Raw genomic sequence first — 26,173 nt, forward strand, 5'->3', positions numbered from 1 at the left:
AGGAAGGAAGATGTAAATAGTGAAATAGTGCAGAGAAATTAAAAGGGGATTATAAAGTTAAGCTCTGATGCAGTATGATTGTGATATTCAGAGGTATGGACATTAGTGATACAGGTATCCTTTGGTAGGTATTATTGGAGAGGAAAGTGGCAAATCATTTTAGACCATTGAATTGATACTGCTAGATTATCTGGGGTGGGCTAGCAGTATAGAAAGACAAGCGGTGTCACTAGCCACAGAGAAGGCAATTGGATCAGAATGCACAAGATATCCTGAGCTCTGGTGGTGAACTGTTTCTAATAGATATTCTTGAAGAGTTTTAGCCCAGTGGCTGGCCCAGACAAAAACAGTTCTCAGTCACTCTGGGCGTGTCTGAGTCAAGCAAGGAGGAGAATACAATAGCGGACACAGTTTTGCAGGTCTTTGATGTACATAGAAGGGCTGAGATGGGTAATTTTTACTAAAACTTTCAGGAGCACGCCATGCATTTTTTAAGAGAGGGTGATAATGGCATGCTTGTATTTGCTAGCGAAGTCTCAATGAATAAAGGATTAAGGGCCTCATTACGGGTTTGGCCGAGGGGATTACTCTGCCCCAAACGTGACAGATATCCCACCCGCCATATTAGTTCCATTATATCCTGTGGAACTTGTAAAATGGTGGACGGGATATCCGTTACATTTGGGACGGGGTAATCCTCTCCGCCAAACTCTTAATGAGGCCCTAAGTGTTGAATAATGGTATGATAGCAGTGAAACCAAGCTTGGTCACCCAGAAGGTTTAAATGTCACAGGAGGACATTGAAGTTCATGGGCTTTAGAACCTTTTTGACATCCTGTTCTGAGGCAAGTGAAGGCTTGGAGAGCTGAATGAAATGGTGAGGCATTTTTGAGATGTGTCAGCTTGAAGAGGCCCTATTGATGTAGACGCCTTTGATCTCCGCAATGAAGAACATCACCAAGTTCTCACATAGTTGTGAGGAAATCATGGTTGGAGCTGCCTGGAGAGGTTCGAACTGGCAGTACCAAACCATTGGAAATGGCAAACAGTTAATTTGGTGAGTTTATTAATTGTGCATTGAGGGCTGATTATGTTTTATTGTTCACTATGTACGGTTAATTATAGTGACTTTTGGTTTTTGTGCCATAACGCTTCTTTGAATTAGATTTTTAGGTCATGTCTTTATAGCTTTTAAAAAAGTATGTCTACTGAGTACTTATCAATAGCTTTTGGAAAATACCCCCTGGGCAGGGTCAGCTCCAAATCTTTTGCCTTTTCCCTCCACTTTTTGCTGAATTTGTTTTTTGTTGGCTTTAGGACTTAGCACTTTACCACTGCCGTCCAGTACTAAACCGCATGTGCTCTCTCTCTCAACAGCATGTTTTAATTGGTGTATTCTATTTTTCTTTTTTCTCTTTCATTCGTTCGCTTCTTTCCTCATCTCTTTCTTTTTGACTTTTTTCAACTTTCTGTTCGTTATTTCCTTTATTTAGGCACATTTGCCTTTTAAAGAGAAATCTCTTCATGCATTAATTTGTGTGGCATGACAGGCATACACTGAGGGGTGACTGCAGAGATATGTATACTTGTAGACAGCTATCAAGTCTGCATGTTCCTTTCAAAATGGATTCTAAACAATGGTCCTAGGTAAAGATGCAATCTACTTGTTAAAAAAGAATAGTTTGATTTGCATATTTGTGGACATCAGCCAATGGACCCCAGGACAATTAGCAAGATAGTAAAAGTGTTTCGGGCCCTGGCTCCCAAATTGAAAACAGGATCATTATATGTATTTTATGACAATGAGACCACAAGCCCGAGGGAGACGCTCACCTCGCAGAGGTGATTCATAAATGAGTGTGAATGTTCAAAACTATCCTTTGGGACCCCATAGATCATCATCTTGTTATACAGCAATTGTTCCATTATTGTATGCTCAATGGAGCAAAACTAAGGAACTTTAGTGGCGCAGTTAGGCTGTGAACGCTTTTTGAATCCTTATGTTGGGCAGTAGTTCAATAAGATTTTCAATGATGAGAAAATTGCTCGCAGTATAAGGCACGGTGGTGACCACTGTTCTAAAGTAAACCTTGACAAGCGCATAAATAGGTTGCAGGTCTTTTCTTACAGATGTTCAGCTCTTTATGGGACTGACTTCCGACCCACTTTAAATTTGCACACGTTAAGTCAAAAGCCTTAAATAGTCAGGCAAGCTTAACATTTCACTTCTTTTAATTTTTTATTAAAGAGCCAGTCAAAAGATCATGTTGTCCATTACATGCCCAAATATTTTATTTAAGGTCTTCCTTAGATTTATTCTTTTGGGGTGAATTTTGCTTATATTCCTCCCTATGCAACCTCTTTGTCTCATAGTCGAAATGTATGCAGAACAGCCTAATGATAAAGCCCTGCAACTCCGAAATCTTTAATAGTTGTATAATAATTTTCATCTCGGACGACTCTCATTTTGCTAACTTTTCCATTTGGCTATTGCATTTAGGGATTTTCCTTCACCGGTGACAATGCATAGAGCATATATTTTTCTAAGCCTTCAAATGTGATTTGTGGCTAGTCCCGGATTGAACCTATTTTCAAGGGGATTTGCTCTTCTTTTCCATTTCTGACTTGGGTAATAGATTTCCGTTCTTGTGAGCAAGCTATGGTGCAATAGTAGCTGTCCCATGCTTATATTTTAAAATCACACTTTCACCTCTTTCTCTTATCACTGACAACACCGATTACCCTTCAATGAAGACGCACCTTATGTCTCCTGGCTATAGGTAGATACAGTGGGCATCAGTGTTCAGCAACACCACTTGATCAACAGGCACACAATGCATTTGACTCCTTTGGTGTCAGCAACATTTTGAATCTAGGTTTATTTTTTGGTTTTCAGAAGAGTTTGCACTTTATTCGTTGATTCTTTATTTCTCATTGGCTAGTAGTGCATCAGTTTCCTCCTACACCACAGAGGAGAAGTGACAGACCAACAACTTCGTTTCCAACTTCCAGAAGAGCTGGGCAGGTTTCTGCCTCATATTTTGCTACTTTCCTGATTCCATTAACAAGTGACAGTTCATACTACAACCTTCCATGCACTAACTCTTCCACACATTCACTTCCCCAACTTAAGCATGGCTTCTTCTTCAACATGCCCCCCCCCCCCGCCCCCACACTGCCCTTGCAATAATCATCCACTCATGCGTTCAATAATGAAAATAGACATTAATTAATGTGCTCATTCACTCATCCTTCCAAAGGTCATCCACGTACTCAGTCACTCATTCATCAATGCACTGACTCATTTATCCATTCTTCTGCTTTCACTATAGAAATATCAAACATCAAATCTATTGACTTTCCCAATGCTTCCTAATGCAGATGTCATGTCATTTTTACGTAGAACCACCAACTGTACCTGCCCAAATGGCTTCCATCTTTCTCAAATTCCAGTTCTTCTGTTTCAATACAAGAATGGTGTATATTATTTTGGATGATTTAAGTAGATAGTTTATAGCTTTTTTCTTAAACTAAACGCCTGCCTTCTGAAAGCACTGGGAGTATTTTGCAGCACTATTTATTAACTCATCATCACAATTATAAGACACAACACATAGCCTGCAGGGTTTCTTGGTGCTGAAAGCAGTACTGATGTTGATGCTATAGCATGTTGCATCCAATTCTTTGTGGTAACGACTGAAAAGTCAAGTATTTATACTTTTTCTAAGGCAATGTAGACTTGGGATGGACCCGTGTTTCAGTGTTGTGAAGCAACGGTCGAGAATAAACAAACCACCTTTTTTACCCTGAAGAAATGCGGCACCTCGAGGTGTTAAAAATAGTGCGCGAGAAGGGAGCTTTGACTTAAAAGCACAGTTTACAAAATAATGGGCCAGATGTAGGAAAGGATTTGCAACTCGCAAACGGCAAAAACTGCCGTTTGCGAGTTGCAAATCGCATTTTCCTATGCAGAAATGCATTCTGCGAGTCGGACCGACTCGCAAAATGCATTTCAGAATCGCAAATAGGAAGGGGTGTTCCCTTCCTATTTGCGATTCCTAGTGGTATGCAATACCATTTGCGACCGCATATGCGGTCGCAAATGGTGTTGCAGTTACCATCCACTTCAAGTGGATGGTAACCCACTCGCAAATTGGAAGGGGTCCCAATGGGACCCCTTCCAGTTTGTGACTGGACCCCAAAACAATTTTTCAGGGCAGGGAGTGGTCCAAGGGACCACTCCCTGCCCTGAAAAAATACCGAAACTAAAGGTTTCGTTTTTTTTTTTAAGTGCAGCTCGTTTTCCTTTAAGGAAAACGGGCTACACTTAAAAAAAAAAAAAACTGCTTTATTTAAAGCAGTCACGAACACGGAGCTCTGCTGACTAAAGCAGGCCTCAATGTTTGCGAGTGCCCATAGTCGGTATGGGGCCGCAATTTGCGACCCACCTCATTAATATTAATGAGGTGGGTCATTGCGACCCCATACCGACTCGCAGACGGTGTCTGAGACACCGTTCTGCATGATATTTTGCGAGTTGCAAATAGCGAGTCGCTAAGACTCGCTATTTGCAACTCGCAAAATGCTTCTTTACTACATCTGGCCCAATGTCCCTTACTGCAGGTTGTTTGATGGGCAAAACGTAAGAATTGCAAAATAATTAAACTGTGTGTTGGCAACCAACGAAGAAAAGGGGTGCAGAAGTACACTTGGACACGTTGCACCAGTCCTTCGCCGCTGCATCGTGCAGAATATGTATCATTTTGTGGGTCCCCTATTGAGACTCAGATAAAAAACATTCTTATAATCCAGGCATATGGCGACCTTCAAATGTCTACAAGAAAACAAAAAAGTCCACAAGAAAATATGGGGTCCCACGATTAAGTGAGCCAGACTCAAAACCCAGATTTTAGGGTGCACAACATTCTAAAACTAAAATTACAACTTTTTGAAGTAGTTTAAATTTTTTTCAGACATACCTATTCTTTCAAAAAACATGATAGCATGTTTAATAGTCTTGGTCAATCCTTATTCTCCCCCATGAGCACCTTAGAGCTAAATTTGGCGGAACTATTCACCCAGAAGGCACCAGAAAACGAGTAACGGAGGACACCGTAACATCTATGAGCAAATCGGTATCCCAGTTGCTCTATACTTTCAACAACTTTCTATATGAAGTTTAACATCTCCAGAACTATTGTTTCACCTGGTCTTATATTTGAAGTATGGACACTTTTGTGTATCGTATTGTTGCAACAATCGTTTTTTTTTTTTTGGTTTAATCTCCAAAAATTGCATTAGTTAAAACATTGTTCATTGTTTTATTCTTGGAGATGACTAAACAATACATGTACGTCTTTTAAACATGAGAGTTAAAATCCCAACCATAACTGTGTCCATAAGGAAAGGGATATCTTATATTGATCAGCACCACAGCAAATCCGTAGACGTCACTAAAGGGTCGCCAGGAGTTGCAGCTGCGACCGCTGACTTGTCCCTTGCGACCTCCGGCACTGCCTTTGTGACCTCGGACCTCAGAGGTGGCAAAACCAGTGCTAGAAACGTAGGGACAACTCCTACTTATGAACGTCGGATTAGGGTCCACTGTTCTTGTCTGTCATTTTTTATTACGCTAATCGTGAATAATATTGCATTATTCACTATTGGTGTAATAGAAAATGAAGAACAATTCCCTTTGCATTTGAGGTAAATAAAAAATGATTCTAAATGTATGGTGTGTGCTGGTTGCAGGTGAGTGTGTTTACGTGAGAGCCAGTGTTTGTATTCATGTCTGTGCAAGTGAAAGTGAAGGTCAAAGGGCGAGTGATGCCACTTCCGGTACCCCTGCTAATTAGGTGAATTGACGCCCATGAAAATCCTGCCCCAAAACAAGGTAGCCACATTTAAGTGTGAGAATATTGTGTGGCTGGAATTACTTCCATACCGTTTTCCCTCACATAAATCTATGAGTATTTGTCCTTGGAATGCAGAATAACACAAAGACCCAGATTCACTGGGTCCAAATACACGAGGCTTACAGTCCAAGCCTCTTTTGAATTTACAGCCATACTTTCCAGCCAAGAATATAAGGCCATGTGTTCCCGAACCTCTGAAATCCAGGAATGCCATTCTGCCCAATTTATAATCAGGCCTCTAGTCTAGCAGAGAACAGACTAATGCTGCTTGCAACACATGACGTGTATTGCTCCACTTATGAATTTAACTGGCCCAAGGTAATTAATTTATTGAAACTTTATAATAGCTTACAACTTATTGGATTCTGTTGAATGTACAGCTGAGCTTTTCATTAGAATTGTCAGCCACATCAATGTCACCCCACAAAATAGAAAATAGCCTAGTTTTATGAGAGCATTTGCATGAATGTTGAAGAGCTTGTTGTATTTTTCAATATTTGGAGTATAAATATCCATACAGAATGTTTTAGAATCGAGTTTTTGAATATCACTGTCTGTAAAATGGCTGTGATTTCAAACACTATGGCCCATGTTTATGAAAAATAACGCAAAACTGCGCTAACGCAGTTTTGAATCATTTTTCTTAACGCCAGCTAACGCCATTCCTTAGAGCCATATTAGCTCCATATTTATTAAATGACGCAAGATGCAGTTAAGGAATGACTAGTGTAAAAAAAAAGACGTTAGGTGGTCAGGGATGGTCTTAGGGAAAATGGCGTTAGTGAGTCTGAAATGACATTAGGCTGGTTAGCAGCAAAAATATGCCTAACTTCATTTTATGACACCCAAGCAGCCAAAAAGTGACTCCTGTCTAAGTGTAGACTGGAGTCATTACCACCGCTGCAATGCCCACCACAGGGGACTAGTTTCCCCAGGGCAAGCCCAACATACCCTGTGTCAGACAGGGGACCCTTGTAAGGGGACCCTAATGGTACTTAAAAAAAATGTATACTTACCTCAACTTACCTGGAATGGGGACCCCCTCCTGTAGTGTTCCTGTGGTGTGGGAGATGGTGTTCCTGGTGCTTGGGGTGGGCATCTCTGTGCCCGTTCCATGGTGTTCTACCATGGAAATGGGCCTACCTACACCCTAAAACTTGGTCTGACCCAGGTGTTAAATAATGGCGCTAAGCGGGCTTAGCACCATTTTTAAGGTCCGCCTCCTCCTTGGCCATCATTTCTGCGCCTGGAGATAAATATGGCGCTATGGGGTTAGCGTCGTATTTAGGATGGGAATGTCTACCTTGTATCTCATTGATGCAAAGTGGGTTTGCGCATCCTAAACATGATGCTAACTCCAATATTTTGACACTAGACAGGCCTAGTGTCAAAATATAAATATGGAGTTAGGTTAGCGCCGCTTTAGCGCCAAAATTAATGGCGTTAAAGCAACGCTAACCCTCCATAAATATGGGCCATAGTGCATATCCTAAATGGAAGGTCAGTGGTAACTCTCCATTGTAAGACAGGCAATGCCAAAAAGGAAAACTAATAATTAACCACTGCTTGCTGGGTAAAAAATCCCAAGGTGTTGAGGACATTTATTTTTTGTTTTTCAAAAACAAACTTTCACTTTGGTAATTCGTTTTTGAAAAACAATACATTTTATTGAGCCAGGCCGAGTAACATGGTGCCCATACAGCAAAGCTTTTTTACCTACAAAAGAGTTGCTATTTCAGCAGCTCCTTCTAAGCAACAGAGATCTCCACTAAGCGACGGAGATCTCTAAATATGGTGGGCTGTACTCCCCTTAGTTAGATTTCACTGTGAACTGTCAGATATAAATGTTAAGGGCAAGATTAACTTATTTGTTGTGTTGTCCTTGCATCACGCAAGGCAAATCAAAAGCATGAGTGAGATTTGCTAACCCACGCCAAGCCTTCTTGTGTGGCTCTGCATGGCTTACTAAATCCAGGGGAACTAAATCCAGGTAGCACAAATCACTGCCTTGCATTCCTTTTCATTGGGTAGACATTCCATAGGTGGAGCACAGGCGTACCCATGTATCCAACTATGGATTGTGCTCATTCCCAGATTAACAGAGACCTGTAAACCTGTGAAGATGTCTTACTATGTTGCATTGCTTGACATTTTAATAAATCTGGCCCTAAGAGTCAGGTCTACTTTTCAGTTTTTTGTCAACTGGGTTTGATGTTTACCAATGACTGGCTGGAATTTGGTGCAGTGTGGGCCCGATCCCGGTGCCCAATCATAGCTCTTGATTGTTTAATTCCCTAAATTACCATTCGCAGTTAAATGCTAAGCTATTATATAGAAGTCCACAACGAAAAGAACCAGCTCATTGTGCTCCCTTCAAAGTATTAAAACATATAAATGATCCCAACAGCTGCTGTGCGTATGGGAGAAAGTGAAACTGCACCCTTTTTACTATTACATGCTTTTATTGCAATGCCATGTCCTAACAGATGGGACAGCTCAAAAGGTGGATACTTGCATACCCCTTGGGATCAATATTTAATGTTAAATACGTTTTTTTTCTTCTGAGAACTGATGTTTGCCACGTAAAGCCATAAATTAAACATCAACTCCCCTGTGTGTAGGTCTGTTATTTACCACCAGCGTAGAAGGACACAGCAGAGGGTAATTACAGACAGTTAACTTTAGGCTGCCAGTGGTAGTAAAAGTTGTCTATGTGGCTTGTAGTGCTGTGGTCATGCTGCAGCCTCTCTAAAGACTCGAGGGGGCTAACTCTGGTACATAACCCATGGGCCCTGCAACTGCTCAGTTATCAGGAATTTAGACCAAATAATGACTGGCCATTTACCTTTATGGTAGGGTCTATGCTGGGCCTGTCATCTCAATGGCAGAACATCATGTGCATGGCAAACTGGTAAAGCCAGTGGTGCACACAATGGTGATGGTGGAACCAGTGTTTTCAACTAAACGTGTATGCTGAAAGCTGTAAACCCATTTAGAGAATAGGTGTTAATAACCTTCTGCTTCATTTTGGCAATAAGTCTTGTAGGCTCTGTAACCAGCAGTACCCCAACTATTCCATGTCCTTCAGCAAGCAAGCACAAGCCTCGCAACAACTCGGGCCCGATCCATAACACGTTTCACAAGTCTAACCTGAAAAAAGTAAGTCATTTGGAACCGCTAAATCCCAATTCCGTTTCTCTGAGTGGGTAGAATTTTGCTCTCTGAAGGGGCATTTGTGAAGGGATAATCTTGTAATCTGGCATTCGCCTGCTCGTGTGGGTTACATCCCACCCTTTGGAGGGTTTGAAAATTACTTCTGTTATGTAGGAATACGTTAATTTTCTTAGTGAGAATGTTAAGTGAAAAGTCCTTAATTTAAAAGGGTTTTAAAAGAATAGGTTCCACCACAGGGGAAAATATTTTCAGCAATAAAAAAGAAAGAAACAGCTAAAAATGGACAATAGAGTCATATTTACTCACGAGGCGTGTCGAGTTCAATCAGGGACTATAATAAATGTCCTTTGGTGTTCCTAAGACCCTTAGTGAATGCCCATTATTTCAGAAAATGTGTCCAAAAGTGAGTAAGCAAGCAGGAGAAATGTCAGACTTTGAAAGCCCTAGATTTAAGCATCAGGCCATTTACAAGATAGTTCATACCAGTTCGGTTTATGGGCTTACTAACATTGTTGCAAAAAAGTTAATTGATTGTTTAAGCAGTAGGGCTCAATTATTTCTCTAGTCTTCCTGTTTTGTAACCCACAATATACTTTTTAGCGTTGCTGAATCCTTTACTTCAGGCCAATTACAATGGCTTGCTGCAAAAGGTGCTACAAATCAGCTTTCAATAGTTTCCTGTCTAAAACTTTCACAGAATTATCCATTTATTTAAACTGTAGGCTTAGATGGTAATACAATGAACATTGGGTCCACCCAACGAAGATACATGGCCTATTCCACATTCTCAGGTTTCTGTTTTTTAGCATAATGCCGGGATTTGTGAAGTCTAGCCTACTTCTTTGCCTGTAGTTAGTTAGCCAACGTACTTTGAACACGGTTTCCATCAATCTGCTTTTATCCAATTAGATTTGCACTGACTAGATTAAAAGCTGCATCTAAATTAACCAGATCTGCACATCTAACTAATAGACCCATCACACTGCATTATTGGATAATAATTGCTAGCATTCCTGGCGAGCATGACGTAAATCTTTGCTTAATTTAATACTGAGGCCACCAATAAAAAAGAAAAAACAATCATAAAGAAAGATAGAAAGAAAAAAGAAAATAGAAAGAAAGAAAGACTGAAAAAGAAATAAATAAATGAGAAAGAGACAAAAGATAAAAGAAAGGAAGGGTACAAGGGAGAAAGCAACAAAGAGGAAGAAAGAAAGGAAGACAGAGAGAAAATGAAAGGGAAAGAAAAAATACGAAAATAAGGAAGAATGGACAAAAGAAATCAAGAAAGAAACAGAGCGACAGATGAAAGGAATGGAAGAAAGTACAAGAGCAAAAGAAAAAAGGAACGAAATACAGAGAAAGAAGGGAAGATAAAGAATGATAATTATGAACAGTAAGTAGAAAAGGAAGAAAGGGTGGAAAAAAGAATTAAAGTAAGAAAGGAAGAGAGACAATGAGAAAGAAGACAGGAACAAAAATGAAAGTAAAAAACGAAAAGGGACGAAATAAATAAATAAAAGAAGGAAGAAAGAAAAAGAAATAAAAGAAAGAACTGAAGAAAGAAATGAAGGATGCAGGAAAGTGGAGGAAGAAGAAGTGAAAAAAAAGAAATACGGGGACAAAGAAGGGAGGGAGAGCAGAAGAACCAAAGAACAAAAAAAAGGAAAAAAGAAATGATGAAACGATGAAAGGAGGAACGCCAGAAGAACATCAGAAGGTTAAAACATATGAAAGACTAACGTGTGGAAACTGTTATTGAAAGAGAAATTGGTGACAGTGGAGGAAGGGCGTAGTACAAAGAAAAACAGAAAGATCAAAATAAATACTAGCCAAAAAAAAGTGAAGTAGGGCACGTTCAGCACACGTATTTTAATTATTAAGTTCCATGTTATCAGTGTAAAGCTAGATATTTTTTATAAGGAACTACAGTTGATAGAAACTCATCCCTTTAGAAGGATGAGCGAAACCGTTCACCAAAAGCCTGAAACACAACTTCTAAATCTGTAATCAATGTATTTATTTCCTTAACTACTTCGGTTCCCCAGCATTCCATTTACCAGAACTTTTAATACACATTCTATCACACAGGCAACCTCTTTTCATTTTGAAATGTCATCTACGGTTTCCAAAAATGATGTGCGAATCTTACTACTTTGTCCAATAACAATCCCCATGGTACCGCTACTGCCAGTACTTTCCCTGTTTAGTTATGTTTTTTTGCTGATACTTGATCCGCGTTATTCTCCGCCTCCAGCGTCTACAACCCCACAGAGCCCCTTAATAGCTGTGCGCGGACCAGATTTTCTTGTGTCTGTTTACTCGAACATGTGTTTCACCTGAAGTAAACTAACACCAGTGACTAATGTGTAAATTCTGAGTAAAGACATTCCACGCCACTTCAGAACGTTTTAAAAACAACCCAGTAAACAACGCAGCAGGTGATGGCTTTAGGTCAATCCCTGAGCTCAGTGACCAGACCACCATAGCAGCTCATTGATGTTATTAGTGATGTAAAATTTGACAAAATACTACATCCATAGTCCCCTCTTTTTGTAGTTCCAGGGTTAGAGTGATATGTGATTGCATCTGCAAGATTATTTATAACGTTTGTAATTGCACCTGTCCTAAAAATCACTGTATTTTATGTGTGTTATGATTTGCATGCCTTTTGTGCGAGTTATAGATTGGTGTTAAATATCTCTCTCTCTCTCTCTCTCTCTCTCTCTCTCTCTCTCTCTCTCTCTCTCTCTCTCTCTCTCTCTCTCTCTCTCTCTCTCTCTCTCTCTCTCTCTCTCTCTCTCTCTCTCTCTCTCTCTCTCTCTCTCTCTCCCCCCCTCCCCCTCCCACTCCCTCTCCCTCCCAAGTGGGTGCAAAGTTAAAAGTGGGATCCCAAAACAGATTTTGACCACAATGCATTGTATATAGACTTTTTGAGGCGGACATAGCACAAAGACAACTATATGGCTTTGCACAAAATTTGACAGGAATTTAGAATATAGTATGCAGATGAACCTTTTTAGGTTGAGAGTAAGCGTTAGATCTCGTGTATACTTTTCATATACTTCTTATGGCTTAAAGCGGTTTCATTTGTTAGATGCAGTGTCCTTTCAAATTTTTTGCTTGCTAGTGGTCAGTTCTGCCTTTTTCTCCCTCCTTTTTCTGTTTCAGAGCAGTGACCAAAAACTGTATTATTCCACTATCGTTTCTTTATCTGTTGCTGTGACAGACTATTTTTGTTATTTCTTTGGTGCTCCCCTTTTACTGTGGGTGTTTTAGGCTGGTAGCTGCCTGTTTTGTGTATTGCAGTATTCCATTCCTCTCATCTCCTCCCATGTCGCTGACATTTGTTTTGGCTTTATTCCAGTACTGTCCTCATTTACCTCTGGCTTCTAAAAAAAGCTTATTTTACAAAAGAAAAACTTGGTTGTTTAGCCCACTGCTCAGGAAAGCCACAATATGCCCTTGCTGGTAGAATGTAGCTGAACCTAGAAGCAATGATGTGAAACTTGTTTAGCCTCCTATCACATCTTGAGTCTCTCTCTCTCTCCAGGGTCCCTCCGTGCCGGCACTCAGGACATTGCACACACGACACTACTTATCTCCTTTATTGGGGCCATAAATCTTCACAGTCTACTCTCCTTATTGAAATGCAAGACAATTTTTTTCCTTTTGTTAAAATAAAAAGAAAATACTTTTCCAGCCTTATTTTCCAATTTCTGTTCAGATGCTTACCCAACGCAAAGGGCAGTCATCTTCTCATCTCTCCTCAAGGGCTTGTGATTTCTGATGTCAGTAGCTGCCAGTGACCATCAAAACATGGCAGGAAAACACAAAATTATGAAACAGGATTGACCAATTTATGTGCAAAGAAAGTCCAGTTCAGAATTTACAATGCCAATAACTCAAACTCAAGAAAATGCAAGACCTATTGCATTGCAAATGCTTGTTCCTTTTGTGTATCTCCTTTACGCTCATGCTCATGGCGGCTGTGGCACTTTGAATTGGCTCCCTTATGTCAACTGTTTTACTTTTCATTTTTAATTTATGTGAAAGAAACATCCTGTTAGGAATTTACAACACTAATAGCTCTAACTCGAGCAAACGTGAGACCCATTGCATTGCAAATGCTTGTTCATGTGGCAACCAAATTGGTTTAGTGGCTATTAAATTATAAGGCAAATTAAACTTAGTGACATCTGTTGTTTTATATGTAGCACAATACTATTAAAAGTAACAGGGTAGCCCAAAAACTATACCAGACTGCATATGTAATGTTTCTGATTCACTACATGAACAACGGAAAGCTCCTTTATGGTCACATACTAATAGAAACCAATAAGCAAATATAATAATAAATAGAACATATTTCAATTAACAGAAACTTTTATTGCATTCTCTCTGGCTCACAAAATTAAACCTTGCCAACAAGCCAAACAAATACCATATTCCTTATGCAATGAACTACACACACTACTATATGGAGGACAGAATCCCTAAGAACTTTCCACCCATTTGACAAATTACTACAAAGCTTTCCAGATGTGTAGCATTTTCTACAATTTCTGATGATGTCATTTTTTTGTGGTGAATTGTTAAGGGGTTGCAAACACGAAAGGAGGGACCCAAAACATATTTTTCCACTAATACATTTCCCCCGGACTATTGTATTTGGTGGAGCGTGAAAATGGTTGAACAAAGTTACATGAAATTTGACTGGATTTGTTTATTTTATTTAGCATTTTTATAAAGCACATACTTTTACCAGTACTGGCATCATGACGCTAAGACTAATTGGAGATACAATATGTGAAACAATGAATGAGACTGCAAACAACAGATAGCAAAGATCTCACTGCAAAGTCTACTTTGAAAAGTGCCACATTTTTAAAGCCATCCGGAAAGATAGAAGATCTGAACTTGACCTGAGATAAGAGGGCAACTCAGTCCAGGTTTGAGCCGCCTTAACTGTAAAGGCACGGCCGCCTTGTCTAACCTTGCAGAACTTATTTACAGTGAGAAAGTTGGCAGTGCCTGAACTGAGACATCTCCCAGATGTGTAATGATTAAGTTTCTGTCTTAATAAAAGCAGGCAATATCCTTGTAAAGCTTTAAAAACAATGCACATAGCTTTAAAATCGATCCTCCGATCAATTGGAAGCCAATGGAGGTCTTGCAGGGTTTTGGAAGCCGAAGACCCGTGAGATCTATTTAATGCAAACTTGGCTGCTGCTACTTGAACTCTGTGGAGCTTACTGATCAGTGAGTCTGGGATTCTGGGGCACCAAGAAGGAGGACATTACCGTAATCTAGCTGGCTAAATATAATGCTGCGCATAATAGTAGAGTGTGCTTCATTTGGTAGAAGTGGTAGCACTTACACCTTATGCTGTGCAGATGATTCACTTTTGGTACCACAGGTAGGTAGAGTAAGTATGTCATGAGCTATAAGGCAATTCAACTCAGTGATTTATGTGACCGCAGTATTTTAGTGGGATTTTGTGAAATTTCACAAAACTACTGTGGCACTTGTCAATGACAAGTCATTATCTGATTGATTGTCGACTGCATTAACAAAACTTTAAGGCATTCTTCTTGTTTTGGCCACTTTGCCAATGTCTGGCTTAGAGTCTTAGATATAGGTATTAGGTTTTACATTTGTCCTACTAATGACCACTTTTGTAAAGTGGTACTAGGTAAGGGAAAGTAATTATACGTTTCTATATATTTAAAATAAATGGCATGGCGTACCGCAGTACTACCTAGACAGTACTGATGTACTTAAAAAAATATTTAAAAAAATATAAAAATACTGTAACACTTCATATTAGGAGAATTTCCTAAAAAATACGGTGCTTCCTAGGTATTAGCACAGTACTCCATAAACTTACTTAAAAATATGTAAAAAATATACATACATTTCCCTGCTTATTATCACTTTATAAAGTAGCAATAGGTAGAGAACTGCAATTAAACCTACTACTTACCTATATCCAAGGCTCTAACTCAGAGCACAGCCAAAATGTAGTAAAACAATATGGCAAGTTTTTCATTTTCCCAAAATCAGGCATTACTCAATAATATGCTGGCTTGTAATCACAATGTACCATGTATACTGCAAACTTATTGCATTATACATGGTCCAAAATATAACTAAGGCTTAGCTATAGTATAGTATTGTGGTACCCTTGAGTCATGCATGGTGTCAGATGGGCAACACAATACTTAAATCAGATGTACAAAGCAATGTGTGGCCTAGCATTGATTGGGAAATCTGAAGTAACGCAATGAAGGACAATTCTCTGCACAACATTACCTACATTGTCCCTATATTTCACATAGATCTGTAGGCCATGCCACTGTACGCCACAACACCATACACCACTCCACTGTATGGTATTCCTTTATACACAACTCCAAGATACACCATACCAATCTATGCCAATCCACCCAACGCCACTCCATTGTATACCACTCCACTCTACACTATTACACTGTATGCAACTCCACTGTATGTCACTTCACTCTGGGCTCCTACAGTGTACGCACCTCCTCTCTAGTCTATACCACTACACTGCACAACACTCTGCCATTCCACTCTACACTACTCCAAACTATGCTATTCTATTATATGCCAATCCACTATACACTACTTTACTACACGCCCCCACTATGTATGACACTCCACTCTACATCACTTCATTCTATGCTATTCCATTGGAAGTCACTCCAATGTACGCCACTCCACTATATGCTATTATTCTCATCTCCAGGCCAATGTAGGTCTCTCCAGATTACACCATGCGACTGTATGCCACTCGACTGTACGCTACTCCAGTATATGCTATTACACTCTGTTGAAAATTGGGTCTCGTGTTGGCAGAGGTGTACACCCCTATCCAGGTAGGGACCACAATCCTAGTCAAGGCAAGTCACAACACAATCCAAATTATATTGTGCCCTCTCTCCAGTAGCTTGGCACTGAGCAGGCTTAACTTAGAAGGCAATGTGTAAAGTATTTTTCTAAGAATCTATACAATAACACAGTGAAAACACCAAAATATACCCCACAGGTTTAGAAAAATAGAGGATCTTTATCTTAATAAAATACTGTTGAAACAATGAAAATCCAATGTACACAAGTAAAGTTATACATTTTTAAAGAGTAAATCCCACTTAAGAGTGTAGAAACACAATTGTTCTGACTGGGGCTATCACAGCATCATTGATGGAGTCATATCCAATAATCTGATGCAACAGGTGCCGGTCACGGAGTCGCATGGACCCCCAGGTACAGTACCTTTTGAAAACAAAGAAACAAAGACGTTGCACGGAGTCATGGAGTGAGGTGCCTCTGGGGCCGGTGCGGTGTCAGACTCTTACGGCGTCTGGGGAGATGAGGCGACGGTTTCGCACTGCAAGGCAAGGGCAGTTGAGGCATCGGTTCCGTCTGTTTGCAGAGGGACCTGGTGTGGCGTCGGTGGCGATGGGTCAGTTCCTTGTGACCCGGCAGGGTCGATGGATCCAGTAGGTCAAGGTATGATGTATCGACTTCACAGTGTCGTGATAACCCTGCGTGATGTCGGTGGTGACAAGGCAACATTAGACTTGGGTTGCAGGCCACAGCCGTTACATGCAGTGATGTCCACAGAGTGGGAGCAGGCTGTGGTGTCAGTGCTGGCGTCGCTGAAGTCATTCCCAGTGTCGCCGAAGCCATAAAACTAGCTAAAGGCCAGTAGATGACATCTTTGCTGCCCCTGAGACTTCAGAACAAGAGGCAAGCTCAATCCAATCCCTTGGAGAGCACTTTGGGGGAAGGCAGAGTCCTTCCAGCACAGTAAGAGGCCAACAGGCAGCAGAGCAACAAGCAGGGCAACACGCAGCAAAGTAGTCCAGATGAGTCCTTTGGGCAGCCAGGCGGTCCCTCTGACAGAGTTCAGGTGTAGATCCAGAAGTGTCTGATTTGGTGGGTCAGAGACCAAGTTTATAGACCCCAAAATGCCTTTGAAGTGAGAGAGACTCCAAAGAGTGGTTTTGAAGTGCACATGTTCCTCTTTCAGCCAACTCCTGTCTGCCAGGGGCGTTATCAGTCCTTTGTGTGAGGGCAGGCCACTGTCCTTTGAATTATAAGGGAGAGCCCATCCACCCTTTCTGCCCGGGTAGACCCATTCAGTATGCAGATGAATGCAGGTGTGACTGAGTATCCTGTGTTTATGGCTGTCTGGGTGGAATGCACAAGGGGAGCTGTCAACCAGCACAGACCAAACATGGATTGGAGAGGCACAGATGGCAGTAAGTGCAGAGAAATGCCTACTTTCTAAAAGTGGCATTTTTAAAATAGTAATATTAAACCCAGCTTCATCAATACAATAGGCAGGATTTTCTATTACCATTCTGGCCATACTAAACATGACAGGGCTACTCCTTCCAGATCAGAATCTGCCACTTCAACTATATGAGGGTAGTCTTAACGCTAGTCTATGAAAGGTGAAGTCCTCACAGTGGTGGAAAACGAATTGGTGAGTTTTTTACTACCAGGTCATGTAAAACACATAAGTACATATCCTGCCTTCTACTTACATAGCATCTTGCCTTATGGGTTACCTAGGGCCTACCTTTGAGGTGACTTACATGTGGAAAAGGGGGAGTTTAAGGCTTGGCAAGTACTTTTCAATGCCAAGTCTAAGTGGCAGTGAAGCTGCACACACAGGCCTTCCAATGGCAAGGCTGAGACATGGTTAAGGGGCTACGTATGTGGGTGGCACAATCAGTGCTTCAGGCCCACTAGGAGCATTTAATGTGCAGGCCCTGGGCACATGTAGTACACTTTAATAGGGACTTACAAGTAAATTAAATATGCCAATTTGGTAGGAGCCAATGTTACCATGTTTAGGGGAGAGAGCACATGCACTTTAGCACTGGTTAGCAGAGTCCTAAAACGAGCAAAAACAGTGTCAGAAAAGGGGAGTGTGACAAAAAGTTGAGGGAAGACCACTCTAAGGTTGTCAGGTCTAACACACTCTAAGCCACTCCACTGTACAACACTCAACAATATGCCACTCCACTGTATGCTATAACACTGTACACAACTCCACTCTACACCATTCCACTCTATGCTATTACACTGTATGCAACTTCACTCTACACCATGTCAGTGTATGCCACTTCACTGTGCAGCACTTCAGTATAAACTGCACCACTATTTGCTATTCCACTCTATGCCTTTCCACTGTACACCATCAAAGCTATGCTATATCACTTTATGGCACTCCACTGCACTCCACTCCACTGTATGTTATTCCATTGCATGCCACTGCAGTGTACACTACTCCACCATATGCCACTACAGTTTTTGCCACTTCATTCTATGCCAGTCCATTCTACAGTATTCCAATAGATGCCACTCCATTTTATGCTTTTGCACTCAACCCATTCCACTGTAGGAAACTGCAGTCTAAATCACTCCACTGTATACCACTCCTCTGTATGCTCCTCCAATACATGCTATTCCACTCTAAGCCGCTCCATTCTACGCCACTCCACTGTATGCTATTACACTGTACCCCATTCCAGTGTACAGCACTCCAGTCTACACCACTTCACCGTAAGCCACTGCAGTGAATGCTGCTTCACTATATACTACTGCACTCTATGCCACCCCACTGTGTGCTACTCCACTTTACCCCACTCCATTGTGGGCCACTCCAGTCTAAGCCACTCTGCTGTATGCCACTCCACTTTATGCTATTCTACTCTACTCTATTCCACTCTGAACACCTCCAATGTACTCCACTCTAAGCTATTCCACGGTATGCTTCTCTACTCTACACCAGTTCGCTTTATGCTATCATATTGTATGCAACTTCAATCTTTGCCACTCTAATGTAAGATATTCTACTCTACCCTACTGTATGCAACACCATTCTATGCTATTCCATTGAGTATCATGCCACTGTATGCCACTTAACTGTATGCTGTTAGCCTGTACCACTCCACTGTACACAACTCCAGTCTACACCACTACACTGTATGGCACTCCACTGTAGGCTCCTACATTATACATTATTACACCCTACACCTACTCCCAAAACGCACTTTCAATGTATTGAAAGGAACTCCACTGTATGACACTCCACTCTGTGCTATTATACTCTACACTACTGTATTCTATACTATTCTATTGTACAAAATGTAACTATACACAACTGTACTCTACCCTATTCCACTCCACCCCACTACTCTACAGCCACTACAGTCTATGCCACTCCACGTATGCCACTCCACTCTATGCTACTCCACTGTTCGCCACTCTACTGTACCCTACTCCATTGTATGCTATTGAGATACTTATAACTATAACTGCTGCATTTCTACACAACACCCCTATAACCTTTGGATTTTTAGTGAATTTCTAAGGTTTTTTAAATTCTATTTCCTAACTATAGCATCCCTGTAACCTTTATTTTTTCAGTCTCTCTATCTATCTATCTATCTATCTATCTATCTATCTATCTATCTATCTATCTATCTATCTATCTATCTATCTATTTATATATAAAACATAAAACCCAGTGGAGAATGCCCCTGGGTAGTTAGAACCAGGACCATGTTTCCATAGGGAAAGCATTTTTTGGTTTGCTCATAACTTTGGCTCTGTTTGGCTAATCTTCACAAAGTTTTCCAAAAACGTCTCATCCACCTCAGCTCTTTCCTGGAACGATTTATGAGATTCGTCAAGTGGGGGCTGAGGACAAGGGGAGGGTCATAAAAGGCATTTTTACTGAATAATGTTTCCACAGGAAATAAAACAATGATATGCAAAATTACGGAACGTAATTACATCAAATTTGGCACAAAGCTAGCTCTTGGACCATAAAGCATACTTTTTGTGGATTGAAGTAAATCCATTAAGTAGTTTTTGAGAAATTAAAGCTCAAAAACATTGTATGTTTCAGGCCACAGAGGACTCGCGGAGGCAACAGATCCAAGAATAAGATCTGATTTGCTGCTAGCACAGTAACAAAGATGTAGTGACAGCCGTTTTGGGACTCGGGAACTGAGCTCCTGCCCAAGAACTAAATATAATAAAAAATATAATATAATGATATAAATATATACATATAAATATCTTATATTAATATAAATATATATCCAAAATATCAAACTACAAAAATACTGTAGCTAAAATATCAACTGCAACTATATTCTGACGTTAAGTGTAGCTAGGTAAGTATAACTTTAACATAACTCCCCATATACTTGGCATGTCAACATATATATCATCAGTGTACATAAATGTGGAGTTAAACTCGTACATCTATGCTTATCTCTATATACCAACCTTCAAGAAATGCTGATGGCTGAAAATATTGCTACTATAGTTTTGTAGCGCAATATTGTTTTGCTTGCTATTCTGATATAAAGCTGAGTCGATGGACTTGGAAGGTAATACAGCATCAGAAATCAGGAAAGGGAATTTTAACCCCATTGTTCCTTTGGTGCACACGGATTTGAAAAAATATCAAAAAAGTTACCATTATTGTTGTGGGTGTGATATATGACACACAGTTTCCCTGTTCACATTCACATACTTGTTTTTGCGTGGTTGTTGCTTAGAATAGACTTCATCACGACAGATTGAGATTTTATTTTCCTAATGTGAGGCAGGATTGTCGAGCTCCAGACATTTGGGATAAAGTCATTGTTTTGGTCTGATGATTTTTTTCTTTAGTTTAAACCATGGAGTGTTGCAACCCAAGCAGAAAAAAACAGTGGTTAAGGCTAATGTAACAAATGTACAAGAATGAATACCTGGGGCCTGAAACAAAAGGAACCAATTAGGGTGAAATGAGAGAAAGAAAGACTGGGGAGAATAAACACATTCATCACAGGATAGATTTAAGCAAGAAATCCTGTCGTGATGTTGCACTCGCTCAAATTTCACCTGGATGAAAACATATAGCCTCATCTGCATCAGTGCTTGGTTGGCAATTTTTACTGCCAACATTTTAGAAGGATGCTTTTTTTAGCAGGGGGTGAATAGAGGTCTGCCTTTTGCAAACATCTTGGAACATTACATGTTTTTTGCTTTAAACTTGTTATATTGTTTGCTGAAACTGAAAGCTAAGCATCAGTTTTGGAACCACAAATCTCTCCTCTAGATCAGATCCTCTAAAGGGTATATACAGAGAGACAGACTAGGGCACACACACCCCCTAGAACTGTCAATTATAAAAGAATAGAAGAAACAGAAGTGCAAATTACTTGTGCAAATATGAAATCTTCACCAATAATTTACGTTACTTTTAAGAAAAGACAACGCCAGAAGGTCTGACATTTATTTAGATAGAGTGTTTACTAATATTTGGGCAACGCTGTGAGAGTTGTCACAACTGTCCTAGAAAGAAAATTCCATAATGAAGTAACATCGCGAGTCACAATATGAACGCTGGGCGTAGGAGCCTTCTGCTGACAGACGGCATTAGCACAAGTTAGCAGCATTCTCAAGGAAGATGCGTTTCCTGAGTGGTGACTTTAAATTTTGTTGGTATTTTTATAGCTTGCTGTGAGCTTGCCTGTACTGTAAAATCGCTTTCCACTAATCGGGTTATTTACCCTTCCAGGAAGGCCATTATAAATTAACACTGAAAACGCACTAGTGGCGTGGAAGTGAACTATCATAGGTGAGATGCAGTATGTATTTAAACCACCTGCATATATTACTAAGGTGTAATGCTTCTGACTGGACCGCAGTAAAACTATGTTTAATAAAAGCTAAATCACCACTTGGGTATGTATTTAAAGGCCATAAGGGTGGATACTTTATATAAACAAGTAGGACACTCTAAATATTAAGGAAAGTTTGCCCGAACGGAGAACAGTTAAAAAAATGTGTTCACCATTCTGTGTATTACGGTAGTTTTCAATGTCCAGTCCTAATGTGAAAAACAATCACGTCATTACACATTGGCCTGTGAAATGTATAGGATGTCAAATTATAGTTATGTTTCACTTAATTAAAAAAAACGTAGGGGCTGATTTAAGAAATGTTGCGCTGCACACAGTGCAGCGCCACTTTCCTTGAGCCCCTTAGCGCTCCCCCACCGCCACCATGTGTGCACCATATTTAAAATACAGCGCACCATGGCGCAGTGTAGGGGGCAACAGTGTCAGAATTCCTGACGCTATTGATGTACTCTGCAGGAGTAGTGCTAACATTTTGGCGCTATTGCTGCAGAGTACATAGGGGCCCATTGTATTCAATGGCATGCCCCCTTTTAACGCCTGCTCTGAGCAGGCCTTAAAAGTGGCGAAAAAAAATGGCACAAGGAAATCTCTTTAATTTTCTTGCCCTATTTTGTCAGCCCCCCCTAATGGGGGAATGTCCCCCTTACATACATTATGCCTGGCGCAGGTATAATGTAGCGCAAGGGATTACAAGGTGGTGCAATTTGTAAATATGGCACGTGTAAAAAGACACTTTAGCGCTGCCTTAGTGTACAAAAAAAAAAATTATGCTATGGCAGCGCTAAGGTGGCGCTTGGGCCTTTTAAATCAGGCCCTTAATTCACTGGGGAAAGTACATATTTGATAACTTCAGTGGCAAGGTAACTTCAGAACAGTATACTTTATTCTGCTTTAGAGTCAACTTGTTTACAACTGGTTTGCCTCTCAGTAGACTGAATATACATCCCTGCTGGCTTGCCAACAACCCTCCACTTGGAGACAGTGACTAGGTCCTGGCAGAAAAAAAGTTGTTATGTTAATTGTGGTCACTTAACAGAAATTAGCCACCTGGAAGGGAGAAAAGAACAGTTGGCAATGCAAAGGGCAGGTTGCACAGCTCTTCTTTTTTTATTGGAGTTCGCAGATTGGACTGAAATTTATTTCCAGAGACCGTCTAGACTGGCTGTCTATGCTCCCAGTAGAGGAAAACATGATTTTTTTCACTGACAACAGGGTAGACACATTTTCTCTATAGAGTAGCTAGAAGAAGGAACCACGCTTCTGTAGGTGGACAAAAGGCATGGACTATCTTGAATTATGGATTCTGGGAAGGTTTGCCGTAACCTATCAAAGGATGTGCTTAAAAGGGGGTGAACATTCCACTAGAAAGTTGCCTAGATTGGGCATAGGGAATCTTTGATTGTTGGCTAGTGCATAGAAGAAGACTAGCACTTCACTACCACCTCTTCAGAATATTCCTTCACCTGAGAAGACAACACCTGAAAAAAGAAGACTCTTCCTGAAAATAGAAAAAAGAACAAGCACTACTGACTCTTGCTGCCCCTTCAATGACGTCAGACTCCTAGAGTAACCAGCGGATTACTGGATCTTTCTGTAGCCCCAGCTGGAGAGAAATATGTTGTCTTGAAGCTTGCGCTGGGAACCTGAGGGCTTCAGAAGTTATGTATTGAAACAAAAAGGCTTCAGCAGCACCCTGTGGTGAAGGTGTCCATCTTCACGGAGTCTTGCCTCGCTACAACTTTCACCCTTCCTCCGCTGGATGATTACAAGAGCAAAAAAGTGACTAAGTCCAAAGGCAAGACTTTGGCCCGGGGTGAAGAGGCAAATCCCCTTCAGTGGTAAAGCGATCTATACAGCTCAAAGCCCTGTTTTATCCTACTCTGAGCACCAATGGTTCCAGCAGGAACTAAACAGCAACATACATTCCTTCAAGGAACCTCTGCCAGTTTCACCTTCCTGGTTTTCCTTACAGGAGGACTTTGAGCTTTTGAAAAACTTGGAAGTCAAAAGGTAAAAGCCAGTGTAGCCCACTTGGCTTAAGATACCTTGTTTGAAATCATGCCTAAGTGCTTATGGCTTAACCCCTTTGCTGCCAGGCCTTTCCCCCCTCAGGTGCCAGGCCTTTTTTTTGCTATTTTGGGCAGTTGCACTTAGGTCCTCATAACTTTTTGTGCACATAAGCTACCCACACTAAATTTGTGTCCTTTTTTCCAACATCCTAGGGATTCTAGAGGTACTCAGAGTTTGTGGGTTTCCCCAGAGGAGACCAAGAAATTAGCCAAAATACAGCAAAATGCAATTTAAAAAAAATGGGAATGGGAAAAAGACCTGCAGAAGAAGGCTTGCATTTTTTCCACTGAAAACGGCAACAACAAACAGATTGCTGTGTTAAAATTACCATCTTCTCAGGTTTCAGGAACAGGCAGACTTGAATCAGAAAACCACATTTTCAACACAATGTTGGCATTTTACTGGGACATACCCCATTTTTAAAATGTTTGGTGCATTTAGCCTCCTTCCAGTTAGTGACGCAAATGTGTGTGAAACCAAAATGGATCCCAGGAAGCTAAACATTTCTGAAAAGTAGACGAAATTCTGAATTCATCAAGGGGTCATTTGTGTAGATTCTACAAGGTTTTCCTACAGAAAGTAACAGCTAAAATAAAAAATATTAAAATTGATATTGAAATTGGGGTGAAAAAAGAGCCATTTTGGGCCACGTTTTCTTCCATAACTTTTTCCAGCTAAGGAAGATTTATACTGTTCTGTCTCCTGGGCTCTTCTGGTTGCGGATATATATAGGGCTTGTAGGTTCATCAAGAACCCTAGGTACCCAGAGCCAACAAAGGAGCTGCATCTTGCAATGGGTTTTTATTGTATAATAGGTATACAGCAATTCATTTTGTGAAATAAAGAGTGAAAAATAGGTATCAAGGAAACCTTTGTATTTCCAAAATGGGCACAAGATAAGGTATTGAGAAGCAGTTGTTGTTTGCACATCTCTGAACTCCAGGGTCTCCATACTAGCATGTGAATTACAGGGCATTTCTCAAACTCGTCTTTTTTACACACTGTCTTACAATTGGAAGGAAAAAATGTAGAGAAAGACAAGGGGCAATACATAACACTTGTTCTTCTATTCTGTGTTTCCCCAAGTCACCTGATAAAAATGGTACCTCACTTGCGTGGGTAGGCCAAATGCCCACAACAGGAAACGCAACATGGCCAGATCACATTTTTTCATTGAAATCTGACGTGTGTTTTAGAAAGTGCTTAGCTGTGGATTTTGGCCTCTAGCAAAGCCGGCACCTAGGGAAACCTACCAAACCTGTGCATTTTGAAAACTAGACACCTAGGGGTTTCCAAGATGGGGTGACTTGTGGGGCTCTCATCAAGTTCTGTTACCCAGAATCCTTTACAAACCTCAAAAGTTTGCTAAAAAAACACCTTTTCCTCATATTTTGGTGATAGAAAGTTCTGGAATCTGAGAGGAGCCCCAAATTTCGTTCCACCCATCATTCCCCCATGTCTCCCCATAAAAATGGTACCTCACTTGTGTGGGTAGGCCTACTGCCCACAACAGGAAATACCCCAAAACACAACATGGACACATCACATTTTCCCAAAGAAAACTGACCTGTTTTTTGCAAAGTGCCTAGCTGCGAATTTTGGCCTCTAGCTCATCCGGCACCTAGGAAAACCTAGCAAACCTGGACATTTCTGAAAACTAAACGTCTAGGGGTACCCAGGATGGGCTTCTGTTACCCAAAATCCTTAGCAAACCTCAAAATGTGGACAAAAAACACTTTTCCCTCACATTTCGGTGATGGAAAGTTCTGGAATCTTATGGGAGCCACAAACGTCCTTCTACCCAGCGTCCCCCAATAAAAATGGAACCTCACTTGTGTGGGTAGGCCTAGTGCCCGGGACAGGAAATGCCCCAAAACACTATGTGGACACATCAAAATTATCAGACACAAAACTACCTGTTTTTGTGGGGGGGAGCACCTGCATTTTTGATCCTGGGCTCAGCAGCCATCTAGGGAAACCTACCAAACCCAGACATTTCTGAAAACTAGACACCCAAGGGAGTCCAGGGAGGTGTGTGACTTGAGTGGATCCCCCTAGTGTTTTCTTACCCAAAATACTCAGCAGACCTCTAATTTAGATAAAAAATCAAATTTTCCCCACATTTCTATGTGGGATCACCGCACCGGCACAGATTTCCTACCACCCAACGTTTCCCTCAGTCTTACAATAAAAATGATACCTCACTTGTGTAGGTGGACCAAGTGCCTGTGCCAGGGAAGAACCAAAAGCATGTTGAAATTGAGGGGG

The sequence above is a fragment of the Pleurodeles waltl genome, chromosome 9 (genome assembly GCF_031143425.1).
Source record: "Pleurodeles waltl isolate 20211129_DDA chromosome 9, aPleWal1.hap1.20221129, whole genome shotgun sequence".
Taxonomy (NCBI): domain Eukaryota; kingdom Metazoa; phylum Chordata; class Amphibia; order Caudata; family Salamandridae; genus Pleurodeles; species Pleurodeles waltl.